General features: G+C 45.8%; 1 protein-coding gene across 7 annotated transcripts in view; it reads right to left on the reverse strand.

Annotated features, from left to right (window-relative positions):
• RREB1 (ras responsive element binding protein 1) overlaps positions 1-21452 on the reverse strand; it is a 182769-nt gene that overhangs the window by 101603 nt on the left and 59714 nt on the right. The window contains exon 1 of one of the 7 annotated variants that reach the window (XM_060614872.3): positions 4308-20251. The exons of the other annotated variants lie outside the window; for them this stretch is intronic. The gene's annotated coding sequence lies outside the window, so the exon portion shown is untranslated. Of the gene's footprint in view, positions 1-4307; positions 20252-21452 lie in introns of those variants that run through there. 7 annotated transcript variants of the gene reach the window in all.

The following is a 21452-nucleotide window of genomic DNA, read 5'->3' on the forward strand; positions in this document are numbered from 1 at the left end:
ACTTTCTGAAACTTACATTTGAAAAATGTAAGTTGGGTCAAAGAAACTGTAACCGTGGACAAGATGGTGGTATTTAAAGCAAAAATCTGGCTTAGGCAGGGAAAAAAAAAAAAAAAAGGAAAGAAAAGGGGGAGAGAAAGGCCACAGTGATGCACTGATGGCGGGCAGAGTGGGCTGCAAGGCCAGTTGTATCTAACAGTTGTGCCCGCAACAAATGGTGCATTCATGAACTGCGTAAGCAGAGGCTGTTCAGAGGCTGTAAAGTCTGCACACGAAATGATGAGCGGCCGACTTTCCTGTTGTTCCACAGTTAAAAGACTAAAAAAAGGACTGAATTCAGTTAGAGGCACAGGCTGTCGCTTCAGCTGTGGCAAAATGGTGAGCAAGACGGTCTAGATAAAAAGGCTCCAAGTACCATTTATTCGCTTCTCAAAAGAGCTGGGCCTAATGATAATTGAGTAGACACCTCTACATAAGATAATCTCTAAGAGCTGGGGCAGGGGAGGCAGGGTAGAAACCAGAACATCCATCCATCCATCCATCCATCCATCCATCCATCTCCCCCCACCCCCATTTTTAAAGAAAATATTCAGCCTCTCCAAAATCCACAGCCTCAGACCAAGGGATTACGTGTCCATAGTCTATTACCTGTGACATAACCTCTCCATGGCCTAACAAAAGAAACATCTGGTACCAGCTACTCAGCATCCCTGATAATTGTCATTGTGCCAAGTTCTTAAAAAATTAATTAGTAGCATTTACACCTGCCAGTGCAGACAGCCTATCAGGGTTCTAGCACAGGTACCACAATACCTGCCTTCATAGAAAACTCAGGGCTGCAAGAAGCAAGCATTAGATGGGAGAATTTCAAGGTTTATATATCACTTCTTATTTTTATTTATTTTTAAAATTCCCAGTGGCTCAAAAGTATTCATTTGTCTCATCAGACATAAATATAAAAGTAACCCGTTTATAAATACAGCTTTGAATGCTAATTATTAGGGGTATTCATTAGAATCACCTGGGAAGCTTTTCAGAAGGATAAGTCCCAGCCTCACAACATGTTTTGGAGTGGGCCCTGACATGTGCCTTAAGGAAAAGTTCTCCCCTCACCCCCAGTTGAAGAATCACTGTTTTGGATGCTGCCACCCAGTGAAAAGGGAGCACACCAAGGCAGCACACCAAAAATGAGACGAGTGACAAAGTGGAGAGACTGTGCCAGGTGAGTCACTAGGTACTACGTTGCTCATGGAGTGAGGGCAATGGTGCCCTGGTGCAGTGAGCTGGCCACTTCAGGTTTTGCCCAGCCCTGTGACACAGACGAACCGGCAGGAGCCATGTGCCTCATCCACTTTGCCAGCTCAGGGCACACTCAGCAGGGCACGGTGGCAGGTGGCCTTCAGTCATCAGAAGTAAGGCTGACCGTCACCAAACCACCTGTTGTCCTCGGTGGTCATGCACTTAAAGTACAGAACATCAAGAAACTGCATCCCAGCTGCATGTGTTCCTTATCATCATCAACACACTGATTATGAAGGGAGAATGAGACAGACGCACCTCACTTTCAGGAGGGGCCCAGCACTGCTGGGAAGTAACTGAGTCTTAAAACCTGAAGCCACTTGAGGCCTGTTTGCTTGTATTCTGTCCCACCACCCCACTCTCTGAAGGCGGGTCACAATGGAAAGGAGAAAACAGGTGCCCAACACTCAGCGGGAAAGGACCAGGAGCCGTCCTGTTTCCAAGCTCAGCGAACCCGAACCGACTGCTGCCACTCTCCCCTCTCCTTGTCTCATGGAGCTCCTTCTCCCAGATCCTGGTCTGCTGCCTATAATGCCTGCACCATTCTGCTATGTAAAAAACAGTCTACATATATTTTCTAGCTACATGCTGCTTTCACTGAAAAACTGCCATCAGGTAAACCAAATGTGTTAACGTGGACTTGTTCTGGGAAATCAGTACAAAATACAAGTGGACAAGCTCACGCCTATGCAAAACTTCTGAAAATCCAGAAGTGATCACAGGCTAAACGGCATCAAATTAGCAAAAAAAAAAAAAAAAGGGGGGGGGGGTACAGGACTTCGCACCGAGCGCACGCACTTTCTAATCTCTTCCTAAGAATTCACTTTTCAAAAACGAGCTCAATTACTAAACGGGCCCTTTGAAGATCTCTGGTTGTTCATTAAATTGCTGCTCGGCCGTCGCGGGCCGAGGAGAGCGCGTCAAGGTCTTCTTGGAAGGGAGGCTGGCACCGCCCACCGGGAAGGCCGGCCCGAGCCCCGCCCCCGCCGGCCGACCGACCGACCAATCCGCGCCCGCCGCCCTGACTGACGGCCCAGCTGCCCGCTCACCGGGCAGCCCAGCGCGGGCGCTGAGGTGGGGCGGGCGGCCCGAGAGGGCCCCGGCTGGACCCGCGCCTCCTCGAGGTCACCCCTGCAGGCCCCCCCGTCCGCTTCCCACTGGCCGCCCTCGGAGGGGAGGGGCGAGTCCCCCGGGACAACCGCGCACACGCTTCCAGCCGTGCGAACACACTTGTGCTTCGACGGCTTCCCCAGCGCACAAAGGCTGGTCCGCCGAGGGAAGGGGCGGCGTGCCCAGGCCGCCTTCCGCCCGCGCGTCCTCCCAGGCCCCTCCCCGGCCCCCAGCAGGCCGCCCACCCGCAAGCCCGCAGCGGCAGCGCAGGCGACACCCAGCCGCACAGCCTGGAGTCTGCAGCCCGCGGGGGGACGCGAGCCTGAGGGGTGGCTCGGGTGTTCTCCCCGCAGCCCCCTGTCGTGCACAGGGCTCTGCCGTTGTGGTCGGAGCAGCCACAGGGATGACTGTGCAACGAGGGAGCCGGGCACGACACCGACACCCGGGGGGGGCAAGCTTTATTTGACTGCTTCCACACATTGCACTGAATTGAGGGGCAAGAAAGACGACAATATTTATTGCCAGTAATTCTAAAGACATGCATCTCCTTTAGAAAAAGCACAAGTCACGTTCCTGGTTTTGAAAAGGCTACAGAGGCGAAAGTTTTACAGTATTCCATGATTTCTGAAAAGAGTATGTGTAGTCTCTATTTGGCCATATTTCATTCTAGCACTTGGTTTATGACTTAACGTGTTAACCCCTAGAACCAAACTGGTTATCTGAGGGCAATCAATCCCAAATAATCTTTGAGAAAGTAAAAAAGACACCCCTATAAAATCGAAAGAGATCGTCAGAATCACCGTGATAAATGTTACAGTACTTCTCTGCTGGGACCTTGAAACACTTTCATTCTAGAAGGCAGCCCTGACAAAAGCCGAGATTTTTTTTCCCTTTTTCTTTTATTAAAGTAAAAACAATTTTAAAATCACTTGCCTGCCATTCAGAGGGAGCATCTGAAGAAATCAGTTTTAACTAGCACATGGAAATGCTAGGCAAAGTAGCCTTGTCTTAGGCTCACGTAACTCGAGAGGCTATTTAAAATGTGAAACTGGATGTCTTCTCCCTAAATTCTCAATAATTTCTAAAAACTCAACATCCATGTGACCTTGGACTCTCTCATTTTCATCTGTCTCTTGCAGTGCACTCTCTTTGCTAACCATTCAGCACACTGCAAGCCCTGATAAAAGTAGTTAATGTTTACTGAAACCTGTGCATGAACTGTACTAAACCCGATAGGAGTGAAAAGGCAAAGTTCTGTTAACAGCATCCATGTACAATAAAACAAAAAGAGGGGGTGGGGGACAAAGAAGGGAGGAATAATTTTTTCTTCCTTCTGATTTGAACTTAAAATTTCTCACTGATGAATAAGCCAATTATATACCACCAAAGATGCTTTTAATCTGTTACCTTTTGGGAAAATCTTGGACACAAATAAACTTCAACTATTTAACCATTTTCTCAATGTTTCTTTCCAGAACTTAAAACTGAAACCAACCTTTTAGATCTCATATTCTCTTACTTGTTTTTGAAGGCCTAACTACCTACCTGATCCATAACCAGGTTTCCTTATACTCTTATTCATCTAAAGAGCTGTTTACAGATGGCAGCTGAAGAACTATTTCATGCAAACACAAATTTAACATCTCAATGGTTATCATCTAAAATATTTTTTCTTCCCTTGACTCTTTACTTTTTCAAATGTAAAAATAGTTCACTTCACTATGGTCTAATCAGATCTTGAATTCTAACATTTCTTACCATTACATTCATTCTAAGTACAGAGTTAAATATCAGAACTTACTGATCTTTTTCACTTACTGATAATCTGTCTTTTTCTCACATTTCCACATGATCCCTTTTTCTCCCACTAACTCAGTTAAAAGAGTATTTCAACTTACACACATACACACACAGACCGTATCCAGAACAGGATGCTCTCAGGTGTTTAAAGCCAACTTTCTCTCTCCCCCATCCCCCCCCCCCCCCCAGCTTAAAGGGCAGCAATAGAACCAGTCACCTTGGAAACAAACATCACCCAGTGTTTGCAGAACAAACAATGGTACCTTTTCAGCCAGTACCAGGCAGGCAGGCCAAGGGGCAGCCGAGCAATTCTGGGCTGGACAGGAGTGTTAACATATTGCATTCATTCAGTGCACGAAAAAGTAGTTCAGTACTGAAAATGAAGTGCTCTCAAACGTGTGAACATTTGGCTAGAAACCATAGACAAAGCAAGTAAGGTTTAAAGTCAAATAAGGCTACCCCTAGTTAGAAAAAAAAATCTTTTCATTATTTTTGGAATTGTTTTACATAGCTCATGAATAAGGTAAACTAAACTCCTGTCACTGAGAATTACCTTCTCCAGCAACCAGGAAGAAGCTGCTTAAAATCTTTTCAAAGAGCACGTTTCATCTAATCATTCCTACAAAAACCATCCTTTTCATATGCCACCATATATTGGTTTTCAAAACATCTATTACTTGGCACTTTAACCCACAAACTAATTTCTAGTACTGGCTCAGATCTGACTGTGCGCTAGAAAATTAAATGTCTTCTTAAATACAGTGCCAAACAGATAAATAAATCTGTAAGGGCCCCTGGATAACTTTTTGACCTTGGATAACAGCAATGACTAAACTTTCACTTACTGAAGACTTACAAAAGCTAATCATTTGGGTAGCTGAAGTCTGAGAGGGAGAGTCTGTTACAGTTTTTAAAAAGCTCCACAGCACAGTTAACATCCACAACAAAAAATACACAAGTGTTCCTCAGATCCTCCAGAATGAAAATTTTTAAGTGTTAAAGTAACAGTTTCCTCCTTATTCTGGGTGTGTGCCGGAGTTTTCCTTCCCACCAATTAAGAGAGGAGGCTGGGCCCAACTGAATTCTTTGGACGGGAGTTTGATGTCAGTTAAATACCGCAGTAACTGGCATTTTCTATCACCTCCAGACGAAGGGACAAATGCCTAATTAACATGGACCAACATGCAGCTTAAACTGGAAAAGTGCCTGTCCTTTTTCTTTCTTTTCTTTTTTCTCTGAGATTTAGGTCTTTAACATCCTTGAGTTAAAGCGCACAAAGGGTGTCTAATGCCATCTGACTGAGGTGTAAAAGTCTAATTAACTAATGCTTTTTTTGCGGCGACAGTAAATCAGCGAACATTATTAATCTTCCTGACTGGGCCTGAGTGTGTGAAGAGGGCTTTTGAAAGGGAACTAAACAGTGATACTGGGTGCCCTTGAAAATGAAAAGGAACCCTGCAAAGTGACGACTGATAATCCTAAAAACTACCGAGAAATACTTTAAAATACCACCGCTGGGCGCAGCACTAGGCCCTGTGCTCTCAAAACCATAAGGCTGTGGCTCCCGGGGCCGGAGAGGAAGAGGAGGAGCCAGGCCGGCAGCTGAGAGCCGCTCTGCTCTCCCTTCCTCTCCTTCCAGTATCACGCAGGCGCCCTGGGAGGGCAGAACCCGAACCCTCCACTCCTGCATCTGATTCTGCACCTTTGCAAGTAATTTTTTTTTTTTTTTTCTTTTAGTAGAACAAGCGAAAAGTATTACCCGGAATCGTCAGGGCAAGTGACTCCCACAGTTTGGCTAGTTTCAATCAATCCATACAACAACAATCCAAGCATTTGGCTTCTTGGTTTTACTGCCTGTTCGACACCAAAAAAAAAAAAAAAAAAAAACAACCAAAAAACAAACAGAAAACACACATGCACATCATACTCACATCAGAAAAGCATAGATTTATCGAATGCATTCACTGAATGCCAAAATGTGAAGAGAGAAAGCCAAGAGCCAGACAAGGAACTTCTGCACCACGGCCTGCTTGGCCCAGTCTGCAAGGATGGTAACTGCTGTCAGCCCCTCCACCCTCTGCTCTGGATTCCAACTCGTTGTCCCCCCAGCCACGCACCCCATTCCAGAAGGCAAGGCCCTGAGGAAGGCACTTTCTCAGTCCCACGCTGCCCCTGCCTCCTCCCGGGCCTTCCCAGAAAGCTGGGGCCCCAGGCTGAGCATGGAGAGCCAGCACTAGGCTTTGGGGAAGAAACTCCCAGGGCTGTGCCACTCCCGTCCCCACATCCAGAGGAGTGGCAAGGTCCAGGGCAATGACCCCAGCTGCATGCAGCTTCCTCCATCTTCTCGAAGACATCTCGGAGGGGCAGAGTTGGGAAAGGAAGTGAAAGGAGGACCAGGTGCCACGGTGGCTTGATCTTTCCCCATCCTTAGTATTTCTATCAAGTTTCTGTTTCACTGCCCCTCATCTAAGGGGTATGGGAACCTTTTTAATGAAATTCTGCGGGGAAACGCAACAGGTTTGATTAATGACGTGTTTCTGCAAGCCACCTGATAATAAAGCACCCTTGAAACATCAGGTTCAGAACTCAAAACATTTTGATTAAAGATATTTATGTTTTGTTTATAGATTTAAAGGTCTTTGAAGACTGCTCTTCATTACTTGGTACACTGTTACACCCCCCAAATCATCTTTTCTCCTGTTCAAAAAGTAAGGTAGGTTCAGAGAAACCTTTACTTATGTATTCTAAACCGACAATGCATCTGTAACCCCTCCTCCAATAACATCTCTTACAAAAAACTTAGTGAGCTACTATGAATTATCTCCATATTGCCAAGTCACTGAAACCTGAAGCAAACTACAGATGGGGAGAAAAACCCCAGCTGACCGAACAGTTCTTCAAAATAAACTCAGCTGAAATCTTAAGATAGAACTCATTTCTATTTTTTTTAAAGATAATTACTAACATCTATAAAACAAAGAAGAAAGAAAGTGCAGATGGAGTCCCCTTTCCAATCAAACCTCTCTTAGAATCAGAACTGCAAAATTGTCTTGGAATTCTTGAAATTGTGTTTGGAGGGTTTCTTGCCTGGAAACCTTTGTGAGGTCAGTGTTCATCAGAAGGAAGCACCGCCTGTGATGTGCACTGGGAAAGTCTCACCGCAGCTGCGGGCATCAGGCAGGGGAGGCACTGGTCCCACTGTGCAGACAGCAGTGGCCCTGTAACTCACAGTTCAGGTGACTCTAGTCACAGGCCACCTCTTTCACCAAGTCCGCTTAGTGAAAATAATTCTTCCTGTCTCCTTTAGGAAAAATCCAGTTTTATTTTTTTTGCAGAAAATCCAAACAACACGGTCTTTTCTGGGTAGTAGCTTCCCCAACCCTGCTCTTTCCCAGGCTCAACTGATACGTGCTTACTGTGTGCCCTCTTTTGCTTGCTAAGACACTCCTGAAGGTTCACTGGAGCAAGCAACTTGAAAAGGCTATGTAAGTTTGAAATAAAGATTACATGCAACATTTTTTTGAATTTGCACAGATACCACATACAATGTAAACAGAATACCTGCTCCCAGCCTTAACTAATCAGAAAACCAGAGGGATGCTTTTCCTTCATATTATACAGCTGACATCAGAAATGAGGTGGCTAAGTCTCCTACCCGCATCTGGGTGGTTAAGCAGTGTAAGGATTTTGTTGTCAGAGCCCAAGAGTAGTGTTGTGTTGTTTGTTTGTTTATTTACTGAGAGAGGGGGGAGGGGCAGAGGCAGAGAGAGAATCCCAAGCAGGCTCCACACTATCAGCACAGAGCTTGATATGGGGCTCAATCTCACAAACTGACATCATGACCTGAGCCAAAGTCAAGAGTTGGATGCTTAGCTGACTGAGCCACTCAGGCATCCCTAAGAATAGTGTTTTAAGAGGTATCACTACTGAACAATTACTAAGTCACTAACACCCTCATTTTAAAGAGAAGAAAATAGAACCTCAGGTGCATGGTTTTTGAGGAAGGTCTCACTTCACTGGCAGGTCCTCTGGCTGCTGCTCTGCCTTAAAGAATACTTAGAAATAAAGGATAAATAGATAAATAAAGGATACTTAGAAATTCCCTAGTTTTATGGTATTTATCCTTGATATGGAAGGACAATAGTGTCTAGCCTCACAAAAGCTTTTCTGTTTACTTCTACTGATTAAAAAGAGAAAACACTGCCTGGGAGCATCCTTAAGTCACCTCCTAAGAATATGATAACGGAAAGAGATTCTGCCCATTTTACAGATGGAAAAACCAAGGTGCAAGGTGCAGTATCTTTCCATTAACCATAATCAAGGCTGGGCTGGGTTTAGAACCTGACTAGTCACCTAGCCTGCAAATCCAGCCCTCTCTCTAACAGATCATATGAAATTAATCAGAAGGGCCAAGGGAGATATGCCATTAAGGTCTGTTGAAGTGTTTCTGATTCAGTTTACTTCTCCAACATTTCTTCCTTTGAAATAATGAGGAGCAGGTTGGGTGGGCACCTCTGGAAGCTTCAGTAGCGAGCAGATGGAACGGAATGCATCCTCCTAACCTGTCACATAAAGGCCTTCAGATCTTGCACCTGCACAGCTGTTCCTGGAGTTCGAGCATCTCATTTGCCCTTTAGAACTGATCTAATCGTTATTTTCCTAACATTCGACCTCAGAATTCTTCATATGTAGGATCCATTTTCCTCTAGGGCAGATGCCCCAGGGAGCTAGTTCAGGGGGTCCACTCATTCATACGCTCATCAAGCATCTGCAAACCAAGTAAACCATACACATACACATATATGTACTGTTACTTGGCAAGAGTGTGAAGATGCTCTTGTAATAAACTAATTCCATGAAATGTGTTATTTTAAAGAATTTTTTGTCGGAGACTGCCAATAGAATCTATAATTGAAATTGTGCTTGCTCTGGAAAAAGTTTTTCCATTACAATAGGTCCTTATATTGGGAAAAATTGGGAGTAACTGCTCTAAAATGTCCAAATAACATGACATTAATTGAAGCAAAATATCCAATTAAAAACACAACCACAGGTAAACTACATATCACATTGTATGTAGCATTCACAACACCGTGTCATACATCAGATGGGAAACTTCTTCTCAAGACAGTCTGGCCCTCTGGAAGGACTTTTTGAACTGCTCAATTTGCTTTTCATCAGTGACTGATTGGTTTAGAGTAATAAGAGGACAGATCATATGCTAATCAAAAAATAAATATATTGTTTCAGTGTTTTCCTCTTTAGAATAATCAATCTCTGATTAACTTTAATAATTCACAGTAAAAATTTTAATCCTCGATTGGCTTCATTTAACCTAGAAAAATACCCCTCCTCCCTTCAAATGATGAATGCCCAGGGAATGCAAAATAATGAAAGCATTACCCTATGGCCCTCTCCCCTAAATTATGCACATCCAAGTAATGTGATTTTCATGTTAAAGAACATTTAAATACATCAGCAGATACTTATCATATCACATTAAATTTTTAACAGATTTGGTATAAAGGCGTGTACAAAAATGGGCTTTTTAATTGTCTACAAATGTAATGAATCCCATTTTAGTAGTAGGTTATGTTTTCACATAAGACCACCTAGAAGGACATACATTAAAAGTTACTTCAGACTCATGAAAGGAAATTTTACTTTATGCTTTATTAGCTTTTTTTCCCTTTTTGTTCATTTAGAATTTCCTATGGTGAGAATGAGTTAAAAATGCAACGAAATAACAAAATCCTAATGGGGAAAAAACAAGTTTGTAGACTTAGGAATATTTCCTTTGCAATCCAAGGGACAGGATGACAGGGGGTTTGATGTCTCTCACACTCCCTCGTATTATTTCCAGTAAATATGAACATTTTATAATGAGAAATGTTCACATAGTACAGCGATTCTGATTTACTGGCTCTTGATAGGATCTACTCACTAACATCCTCAGCAGGAATGCGGGGGCTCCTGCAGAGGGTTCGGACAAGCCCACGGAGGACAAATCTCTGGCAGTCTGGACTTGACAGGGTGGCTGACGCTGAAGAGAGCTTAACCTGCAAGACCAAGTCCTGCCCCACCCTCCCCGCCAGCCTGTATCTCTCTAGGCCTCAGGTTCCTCACCTGTAAATTAAGGGGTTCTAAGGAACAACTGGACGGTGATCCCTCAGGCCCTTCTGGGAGAATATTCTGACTAGAAACAAAGCAGACGCAAAATATAATTTAATCAAATCTTGCTCGTTGCAGCCATTTGCCTGGGGTAGATTTAAACTGATTTCACCAATGTTATTACTTGTTATGGCTTGACGGAGAGTACAGCACAAATAGGGACATTCGATTAATAAAATTAAAAGTTTTCAGTGGCTAGCAAATTTTCAGCTTTGCTGATTTGTAGGTCAACCCTGCCCCAAATGAAGCCACCTGCAGACGAGAGATTTGAAACACAGCAAAAGCAATGCCACTCATCCAAGCTTTATGCTGTGCCAGACACTGGGTAAGTATTTATAGTGTTTTATATCATGCCCTACAATCCCATGACATAGATCTGATTACTCCCTACATTTTACATGTGTAAAAAAGATCTGTTAAAAAAAAAAACAAAAAACAGAAGATCTGTGGTGTAAAGAGCAAAAGCAGCTCGTAACTGTGGCGTGTGCCGAAGGGCAAGTCACATACCTCTCCGCCTCACTGCCTCCACCTATAAAGTGGGTTAACAGAACCCCTGCCTCATTCCTGCATTCATTTGATGAGTACTGACCGAGCACCAGATGTGCCAGGCACTGTGGTAACATGCTTGGAGTCATGGAGGAACAAACCAAAAAAAGGAACAAAAAGCCCTCCTGGAGCATATACTCCAGCATAAGGAAAACATAACACGTGCCTAAAAATCTAGTGGGTACTTGATTAACATTAGCTTCCTCACTTCCCCCTTTAGGCACGGAAAAAGCATTAGAAAACAAATCCAACAGAAGCCATGGGCTCCGAGTCAGCCCCAAGGGAGAAATTTCTACCCAAAGAAATACAGAAGAGCAAAGATTAATTAAGAGCACCTGTAGTGAAGGACACTGGCCGGGGCTCAAATTTGGACTCTGTCACTTAGGCTGGAGTGACTCCAGGCAAATTATTTAAAGGCTCTAAGCCTCAGCTTCCCCATCTGTAGAATGGAGAGAACAATGACCTCACAAGGTCAATGCAAAGACTAAAGGAGACAAGGCACAAAAAGCTGGGGTGCACAGAGTCTCCTGCATATTAAGGGTAGCTGGTTTGATTAGGACCATCTCCTCAGACCCCACCTTCTGTATCTGCAAGATGTGAATACACTGGCTTGGTAGGGTTCTTGTAAGGACTATGGAGATCATGCATGAAAAGCATTTACCCTGACTGGCACATGATGGGTGCACAGCTGCTTCTCAGAAATGACTGCACACAAATGAATGGGAAGGGGGCAAGGAGGGCATCCTCACGGACAGAGCTCAAAGGGAAAGAGCTGGGGAGGCCACACGTGGGGCAGGAGCCGCGAGGAGCAATTTGCTCCTTACAGAGGTGCTGAGTGTGTGTCCATGGAGCAGGATCAGATGCAGATAGTTGTGAAATGACAGACCCACTGAGTCTGGGTCACCTGGGGCGGCAGCTGGCGTGTGTGGATTATGCATCCAGCTGCCTCTCTTTCGGGCACTTTCCAGCTTCCCCAGAGGGTCGAAGAGCAAAGGAAAGGTGGGAAAGGGCTTTGGACTTTGCAGGGTTCTACAGGAAGGCTACAGAGGGTAAAAATGATATACGGGCGAGTTATCAGTAAAACTCCTACATCCAGGCTCCCTTTCTCCCCAAGCAGGCAGTGAGCGTGTCCCTGCTGTCCTTTTGGGCTGTGGTGGACACCACAGTTTCTCTCACCAGGAACCACCAAAGACAGCCACAGACTTAAAAACCGGCTGGTGGGGGAGGCTGGTAGACTGGCCCCAGCCTCTGGGGCCACAGTGCTCCAGGTAGGGTGTCCACACAGCACATCTCAGGACACACACGTGCCAGGAAAGCCTTCCGGCCCCACCTTCAGTAAACCAGTGCTATTAAGGGACAAACCAATATGCCAACATTATAAACATGATATGGTGTTTCAGCGAACAAGCCCCCCAAAGGGATACACTAGACCATAAGAACCTGAACCTTCTACCAAGCAGGTCTCCACTGCCCTGGGCACCCTCCCTACCACACATCATGCTCTTGAGGGTAGCTCACCTGGAGTTGATAACTTAGAAGTCAAATATTAAGCCCAACATATGTGATTCAGCTTTTAAATGAGTCTGTCTATGGCTGTAAAGAAATCAAGCCTCCCTGCGGGTCCACATCACTCTGGTGGCATTAGGCACTTCAGAGATCCTGAGCACTGCTTGGTTCATCCTGTACCAGCCGACGTGGGAGGCACTCTCTGCCTCGGGCCAGAAACGAACAGGGAAGTGAGCCACGGCAGCCACCCGGAGCACAGACATGCCACACTCCCCATTCTGAGGATGCCTCTAAAGCATGCTCAGGCCAACCTGTCACTTCTCCGCTCGAAACCTAAAGGCTCCCTCCCACTTACAGAAGCTCCAGGTCTCTACCTCACCCTGCCCCAGGTAGCCCTCCAACCCTATCATCTTCCAGTACACGATCCTCGATCCCAAATGACACCCGAAACGCCACACCCCACCTGCCCCTCTATGCCCACACTTCGGTTTCTTCTGTTAGCCTCAGCCTTCCCACGGGTGCTAGGCCTGGGGTCCACACTGCAGTGCGAATTCCTTTCCCATCGTAAACTCCCAAAGGCAAGAACCACCACGCTCCACCATGCCTCAACCTAGTGTCCTAAATGCAGGAGCTGGCTTGTTTAGGGATATCTGTGAGGCCTTCAAATACTATGTTATGCTCAAATCTAAGCAAACTGTTAAAGAATCAAGGTTCCAAAATGCTAGCTACAAGCTCTCCAGGTACAAAGGCGTAATGAGATTTTGTGTAACAAAAGAACATCCCTTAAAACAGCGGAGATAGGCCAGAACAGAAAGCTTCCCGGCAGTCTGACACTAGCCGTGTGACCTCAGAAACACGAGCACCACTAACCCTCAGCTTCCGGTCTCCAAAAAGAGGGGAATGATACCCACGCCCCATCCATGGAGTAACACACACAACCAGCCAGTACAAGGCCCTGGGCACACCCAGCGCTTTCCTTCCCTAACCTGTGTGCCTGGCTGTCACACAAACAAAAGGAAGATGCCTCCCGCACCATTCCCCTCCTGGTCCCCCAAAGCCCCGCTGTAGCCAGCACCCCACTTCCTCCAGCTCATGTCTAGCACAAATGAGAGACCATGTTCAGAAACAACACTGAACAAAGGAGGCTGCCAACAGCTCACAGACTCGTAACATAGAAAATCAGTTTTTGGGGATAGAGATCATTAACTTTAAGGTCTATGTTGTGTCCTACCTCCTGAATCAAGGGGACCCGCCTACATTTTTCACAGCCCTCTCAGCCAGGTCCCTCAGTCCATGAGTACCGGCTTTGAAATGTATCCAGCCACACATATAAAATTGAACACGTCTTCCCCAGAGGGCAGAGGACTCTGAAAACCTAAAAGAAAAGGCAATATCGTGTCCCTACTGTAGTTAATAAACCACTGATTGTCTTTGGGGCCTGCTATGTGACTTCCTACACACACACATACACACACACACACACACACACACACACACACACACAGGCAGGGGGGTTAAGCCCTGGGCACCAGAGCTCCCCTTCCAGAGTGACTTCATCTACAGAGAGGCAGGTGGAATCTGAGCAGAGGGCTGGGGCATGAGAGGCACAGCCACTACCTGGGTGAGTTCAAAGGCACAGGTGAGCAGGCAGGCCCTGCTCAGGGCGCTTCCTCTTTAGGAACAATTTCCACCAGGGGCTCTCAGCCCCCAAAACCTTCAGCCCCAGGGTCATCCAGACTGCAAAGGAGCTAGCCCTCTGCCTGCTCCCTCTGCAAGCCCATTCACTCCCAGCTGACAAACTGGTGATTACAATTACAACATAAATAATTCCCTCTGACTCCCAGTGTCCACTCCCAGAGGGAAAAGAGAGGAGTCTCTCTCCTCCAACTAATTCCGCTACCTGATAAGCCTAAATAAGTACCAATGAGTAAAACACAACTAAGGAAGTTTAAATATAGCTGGCCTGAGTTCTATTTGCTGAAATAAAGCTCCCACCTCTCAACCAGATCATGTCACATTTCAGAGGGCAGCCCACACATCCTAGGCTGAAAAACCTCTGGTGGGGGGGGAGGCGCGAGGGAAGGTAAATTATCCTGTTAAACGCAGCACCAAATTCTAAGTTCCTGCTACACTTTGCTGGACATGTTGTCTCCTCCACTGCCTTCTTTTTCTAAAGGGTTAGTTAGCAGTGTTCTTTCTCTGAGACAAGCCGCTCACATCATGGCCCCACTTCAAAGCATGTGATGGCTCATCACTGTCTACACAAGCCAGCCTGTCTCTTTTTACAGAATCCCATCTCAACATCCCTCCATCCCTAACTCAGCTCAACACCCCTGGCCCTACCCCTCCAGCCAGACCCTACTTCCTACCCTACCCTGGCCCCAAAGAAGCCTCATATTTCTGCACTCCAGGGCCAGTACAAACACTGCTCTTCTGCCTAGAAGTCCGTTTTCCCTTCCCCACTTGTTTCTCCACATGGCCAGCCCTTCCCATGTGAAGACATCACTTCCTCTTTCCTCCCACTACTTCCCACTCCCGGGTCCTCTGCCTGCCCCCATGTCCCTGCTGGCTATGATGCACCGGGGAGTTTTAGGGCACGCTTTGCTCATCCTTTCATCCCTGGAGCTTAGTACCTGGGGAAAGTGTCGAGAAGTGACACTTCCCGATGCAGGGAAGCTGATGGTGGTATTCCATGGAGGGTTGGAAAGGGGCACAGAACGCTGGCCTCCCAACCCACACATCTTGTCCCTACACTCTGCTGAAGCTATCAAATTGCCACAAGCAAAATGACCACGACCATAATAGTAGCAGTAAGCAGAAGATAGCCCATTTACAATTGAGCTGGCAGCACACAAGGCTGAAATTTTCTATTGGTTACCAATTTCAAAACAATCCTTCTCCACAGACCCACCGGAAACAGGAAACAGACCATCAAGCACTCATTGCAATTCGAGATCTGCCAGTTCCCATAACTTGCTCAGGCACCCCCAAAAAGGGGAGGAACGATGCACACTGGTGACCTCCATCCCCAAACATCCTAAGGGAGAAAGGACGGCTTTCTATCACTGCCCTCCAGTCTACAGTGCTCCTATTGCTTAAAAAGCAAAGCAACCAAAGAACATTACCTTCCAAAGGCTATCTCCCTTGCATATGGACAAAGTTTAAGATCAGGTTAGTAATTAGATCAATTGCTACACCCCCTTCACTAGTTAGCACAGATGACTGAGCCGCTTATGTCATTGATCCTGAACCCTAGCATCTTGAGGCAAAAATCTTGAATTAATTTTTTTTTTAAAGTTTTTTAGTTATTTGAGAGAGACAGAGAGAGACAGCATGAACAGGGCAGGGGCAGAGAGAGAGGGAGAAAGAATCCCAAGCAGGCTCCACACTGTCAGTGCAGACCCTGATGTGGGGCTCAAACTCACGAATCATGAGCTCAAGACCTGAGCCGAAATCAGGAGTCAGACACTTAACCAACTGAGCCCCCCAGGTGACCCCAAATCTTGAATTTATATATTACGTGACAGCCTATTATAACATAAAACAGCAAGGGGCCTGTTTTCAAGGCACCGGCCCTACTGAAACCCAAACCAACACTCAATTTCCCCAAATGATTATAGAGCTGACAGGTCTTAGGCTTTTCCAAAATGGCCCACATACCGTTCTTACTTTGAAACAGAGCTCGAGCACTTTCAGTGACATTGAAAGCAGGCCTGAGAGCCAGGCACGCACCCCACTACCCATCACACGGAGGGCCAGCAGAAGCCCCAACTCCAAGCCCTCACTCTTTCACTTTGGGGGCATCTCTCACCACATGAGAAAGACAACCTCCGATCCACTGGAACCTCTCTAATGGGGTCACGGGGGAAGTTTAGCTTCCAGAAAGATCTGTGCAGGGCTTCATCACTGGGTCTCTCCTATAGTGCCAGTGGGAGGCTCCAGGGACAGACACTTCCCTCCAGCTGATCTGTGAGCCAACACCACACCACCTGTGCAAGCCTCTCACTCCAGCAAACACACACCTCCCCTCCTGATCTTCCACTGAACGCATAGTCTGTCTAACTCCTCTTATCAAATGCCAGATAACCTGCCATTTCCAGAAGCCAGCAACCCTGTCACACGCTTGTTCCTGCACACCTTTCCCCTTGATGGTACATACCAATGGGCTCTACACATGGCAGGTGTCAGAGAATATTTATTTGGTGACTGGATCATGGGGTGAGCAGTGGCCACAAGCACAGGGTCTCGACTCGGGCTACACAGCGCCGGTTGCCACTCTGGGTCCCCATCTCATCTGAATAATGAGCATAATAACTGACCTACATCATAGGGTCAAAGAGTCGTTGTGAGGAAATGAATGAGACCATCCGTGTCAAGAATTTAGGACAACGGTGACTAGTACATGCTCCATAAATGTTAGATGTCATTACTGCTCCTCCCGGTACCCACGTGGAGTGTGTGTCCACCTGAAAAGCCTAACCACCAAAAAAGGGTGAAAATTAAAGCAGAATAACTTGAGATTTTTGTCATCAGATTGGAGTCATCGATTAAGTCCAGCAAGGGCAGAAGAGAAACTGAAAGACTTAACCTCTAACTTCTGGTTTATCTGATTTAAAACAAACACAAGCAGGCCTTGTCCGGTGATGTTTTTCACCAAAGGTGGTCTCTAACCCAAATGCGGTCTATAGAACGTATTTAAAGGCAGACTTCCCTGTACTATAAATGACCACATCACAGTTTCTGCTGTTTAAGGGTGGTGTCTATGTATTCAGCTTTCTGTAGAGACACAGGCGGCAGCACTCACTATGATGAGACCTCCAAGGGCTGGCCAACCACAGGAGCCTTTCCAAAATTTCATGGGCTATATAAAGGTAACGATGAAATAGAGCTGCCGAGCCATTTTGATCACATTCTCCAAGTACAGTAATTTGACCACACTACCTCCCCAAGACAATTACGCTCCCCCCTTTTTCTAGAGTATTCCACAACACGGATGCATGACTGCACACCATCTACTCTCCAATGGACAGATAAAGAGCAAGTGTCTACCCACATGCCATGATTATCACCCACATCAACATCAAGCGCTGCTCAAAAAAAGAAAACAACAATGAAAATGACAGGAGGTGTAACTACCCAGGGTTCTCAGCACTTACTGCCATGACATAACCAAATGCACATGGAACTGACTCATTCTAAGGCAGCACAGGCACTTTCCTAAGGAAAAAGTAATCTGTGCAGCACCTATCCCAATGCCACATTCTTTTTTTTTTTTTTTTTTGAGTTTATTTTGAGAGAGAACATGCCCTCATGAGCACAGAAGAGGGGGGAGAGCAGAGAGAGAGAGGGAGAGAGAATTCCAAGCAGGCTCTGCGCTGTTCGCATAGAGCCTGACATGGGGGCTGATCCCACAAACTGAGATCATGACCTGATTCGAAATCAAGACTTGGACACTTAACCAACTAAGCCACCTAGGTGCCCCCAATGCTATGTTCTTAGCAAGACAACAATGGCTATGGTTTTCCAATGAAGGGACATATCATGGACAGATAGAAGATCATGGAAGATCACACAGCCTGTCCTTACTGATACCCCCTTGAAATTCTCTGGAGAAAGCTCATTAAAATTCCAAAGCATGTATCTTTTTATTAATTTGTTTCATGAACCTCTTCAGGAGCTTTACATGAAATATATTAAACTTTCATTCACTTAATCTTAACACAGCAGATGGTCTAATATATCCAGAAGGTAGCCACACAGAAGACATTCCAACATCCCAATGTCTAGGGAACCTAGCACCATCGAGCCCTTCAACAAGGGGTATCAGGATGCAAATACACAACTGTTTAGAGAAAAATAAATTACCCAACAGACAGTGTGTGTTCTCATCACTGTCTAGGGTTATGGATGAGTTATCCAACAGGGAACTTATAGGTTTGTCACAGACACTGGCTACTGAATATACTACTGACAGCAATTCTGGATATTCATCACAAGGCCATTACCTAGGAAGTTTTATTGGCAACACACTTCTTGTTAGACCTCCAAATCCACAGCTCACGGTCAGGTTGAAAGACGTGAGTTGTTTGCATAGTACCTTAAGATTTAAATTTTCAAAAAATATGCTTACACCCAGTTTTTAAAGCTTTCTTCTCAGCATCTCCTTACCAGGCTATTTAAATTAGAAAGAAATAGGATGGGGCAAGGACTTTGTTGATTTTTTTTTTTTTTTTACCCTAACTGGTTCATCTTATCAAATATAGGCCTGGAATAAAGTGTGGTGTCTGTTCTAACAGGATTTATGGTTGCAGTGATGCAGAAACACCCACACTCCTGAGCAAGAAATGGAAAATCATGTTTTCCCCAGTGTGGACAGACAACAGCACTATTTGGAGCCCCCTGGGATGTTCGGGTTACACTGGTCGGGATTGATACCATAAAAGAGAAGCATCTTTGGGACATGCTGGGACTCACCTGAGGCTTTTTGATGAGTCATTTGTATAACGTCAGAGACAAGCATTACCAAATTCAGGAGCACTGCTGATACTTTCTTGTGAGATCACCTGAAGGGGTGGTGTCCTGGCTCACACACAGGGGTACGGCTGTGCAGGCAAGCGAGGCAGACACCGCCCCCATCAGGAAGCAGGAGTTTCCAGTGCAGGAGAAAGTAACTGAGGGGGGCCCTCGCCTATGGACCTGAGGGTCACACTAAAAGAGGCAGCATGCCTCAGCTGCAGCTTCTAGTTTTCACCAGCTCAGTGGAAAACACATCACTTTCTATCTCATTCCACAAAGATCTCTCTGCCTTGAAAAGAAAAAAAAAAAAAAAAGTTAATTAACGTAGTAAAAACCCCAGGTCTGCCTGGGAGGGGCAAGTGGGCCATGGCCAGAAGCGTTCAAATACAGGCGAGACAATCGCTCAGTGGGGACAAGCTATGTTCCTTGTGGCAGGGATTAAAATCTTTTCCTTTGACACCCACAGATCTAGTGGAAAGCCCAGCACACAGTAGATACACAGCAAGTTTTGTTTACTGAATGAACTCTGTTTTCATGCAGATTACCGAGCAAGCAAAATACTGATGCGGTTCTGAGACACTCAGAGTGTCAGGTGACCACTGAGAAACTATGAAATATGCTGGAAAATCAGGTCAGGAGGGAGTTCTGACACTCCTAAGTCAAAGGCTCGTGCAGTTTTGAGAGTCCTACCTTGGTTCATACCCAAAGCTTCTTCCCGAGCCCTGTGCTCACAAGCCAAACAGATCAAGCATCACTAAAACAAACAGAAACTTCAACGCTCCGAAGACAGTTGCAGATCTCATCCGAAAATCATTCAGAAGCTCGGGCCCTCTATAAGAAAACTTTCCATTTCCTTTAGACATCAGAAAAAATTAAAAGGACAGAAGGAAAGGGAGAGAATGAGGAGGGAAGGAGGAAGCTATTCACTTGTTTCCGTTTCTCCCTTTTTAAATATAGGGCTACTCTTCAGGCTTTTATCCATGCCAGGGGTGTAAGTCTGAACCGATGAAAACAATACAAGCAGAGAAGATGCTGAAAGTATTAAAGAACATAAAAATCATTCTTTAAAGAACAGGGAACATACCTTGTTTATGAACCTTGCTTTATCTAGCACTCTAGTTTCAGAGAAAGGCACCCCCACTCATCTACCACAAAAGCCAGACGTGGAAGCCATCTCTCCCCTTCCCCCTCCAGGAGTCCTTCCCACTGCTGAGATCTCTATCAAAGCCATCCAGGCTCCCCACCTTTATGGCTGCCATACTCCAAGCCACCACCGGTTTTCAAATAAAATTTTTTTTTTTTTTTTGAGAAAGGGAAAGAGAGAGTGCATGCATGGATGCATGCACAAGCAGGCCTGAATGGGGAAGGGGAAGGGGGAGGGAGGGAGAGAGAGAGAGAGAGAGAGAGAGAGAGAGAGAGAGGTGCGGCGGGATGGCAGGGGTGGGAGGTGGGGTAAGAATCCCGAGCAGGCTCTGCATTGTCAGTGCAGAGCCTGACCTGGGGCTCAATCCCGTGAACTGTGAGATCATGACCTGAGCCAAAATCAAGAGTCAGATGTTCAACTGACTGAGCCACCCAGGCACCCCTGGTTTTCAAAATTTTGAAAAACTGGCCTTATGCATCTTGCAAACAGAAGGCAAAATAGCTTCCTTGCAGTCTAGTCTATCCTCCACTCTGGGCAGGAATAATCTTTAAAAATGCAAATCTCATCATGCCATTCTTTGGCCTAACACTGTTTAAGTTCTTAAGAAAAATTCCAAATAACTGTGGGTTACAGTGTGAAGCCCCTACCTACCTCACCGTGCTGTCATTCATTGGTTCTGTGTCTTTTCTTCCTACACACACACACACACACACACACACACACACACACACACAGTGCTTTTCTCACTTCAGTGGGCAGCCCCCTCCCCAACCTCAGGACTTGAGTAAGCTGTTGTCCAACACACTCCTTCCTTCCCTCCACCATCTTTCAGACATTATTAGCTCCATGGGATGCCTTCCTTGACCTGCCTCCCAGTATCTTGCCCACACCCAGAGGTCAAACTTCATATGTCCTTGTCCTACTTCATTCAGTTTGCACCTAGCACAGAAGTACGTGACTTGGTGGACGAATGGGTATTTTCCAACCTCTGTAAAGCCAGCAATGGTCTCTTTCTCATACTACACTCTTGGTGTTTATTACAGCCTTCACATGGTATATATTCAAATACTAAATAAATAAAAAATAAATAAAGATCTGTTAATGTTAAAAAAAATTTAACACTCTGAGGTTGGCAAATCTGGGGGTAGAAAACTGTTTTCTAAAAGGAGCTTAGGGGTGCCTGGCTGGCTCAATCCACTGAGCATCCGGCTCTTGATTTCAGCCCAGGTCATGATCTCACAGTTTATGAGTTCGAGCCCAGCATCGGGGATCTGCACTGACAGTGTGGAGCCTGCTTGAGATATTCATTCTCTCTCTCTTTCTCTCTCTCTCTCTGCCCTTCCCCCGCTCATGCTCTCTC

Source organism: Panthera onca, chromosome B2 (genome assembly GCF_046562875.1).
Source record: "Panthera onca isolate mPanOnc1 chromosome B2, mPanOnc1 haplotype 2, whole genome shotgun sequence".
NCBI lineage: Eukaryota > Metazoa > Chordata > Mammalia > Carnivora > Felidae > Panthera > Panthera onca.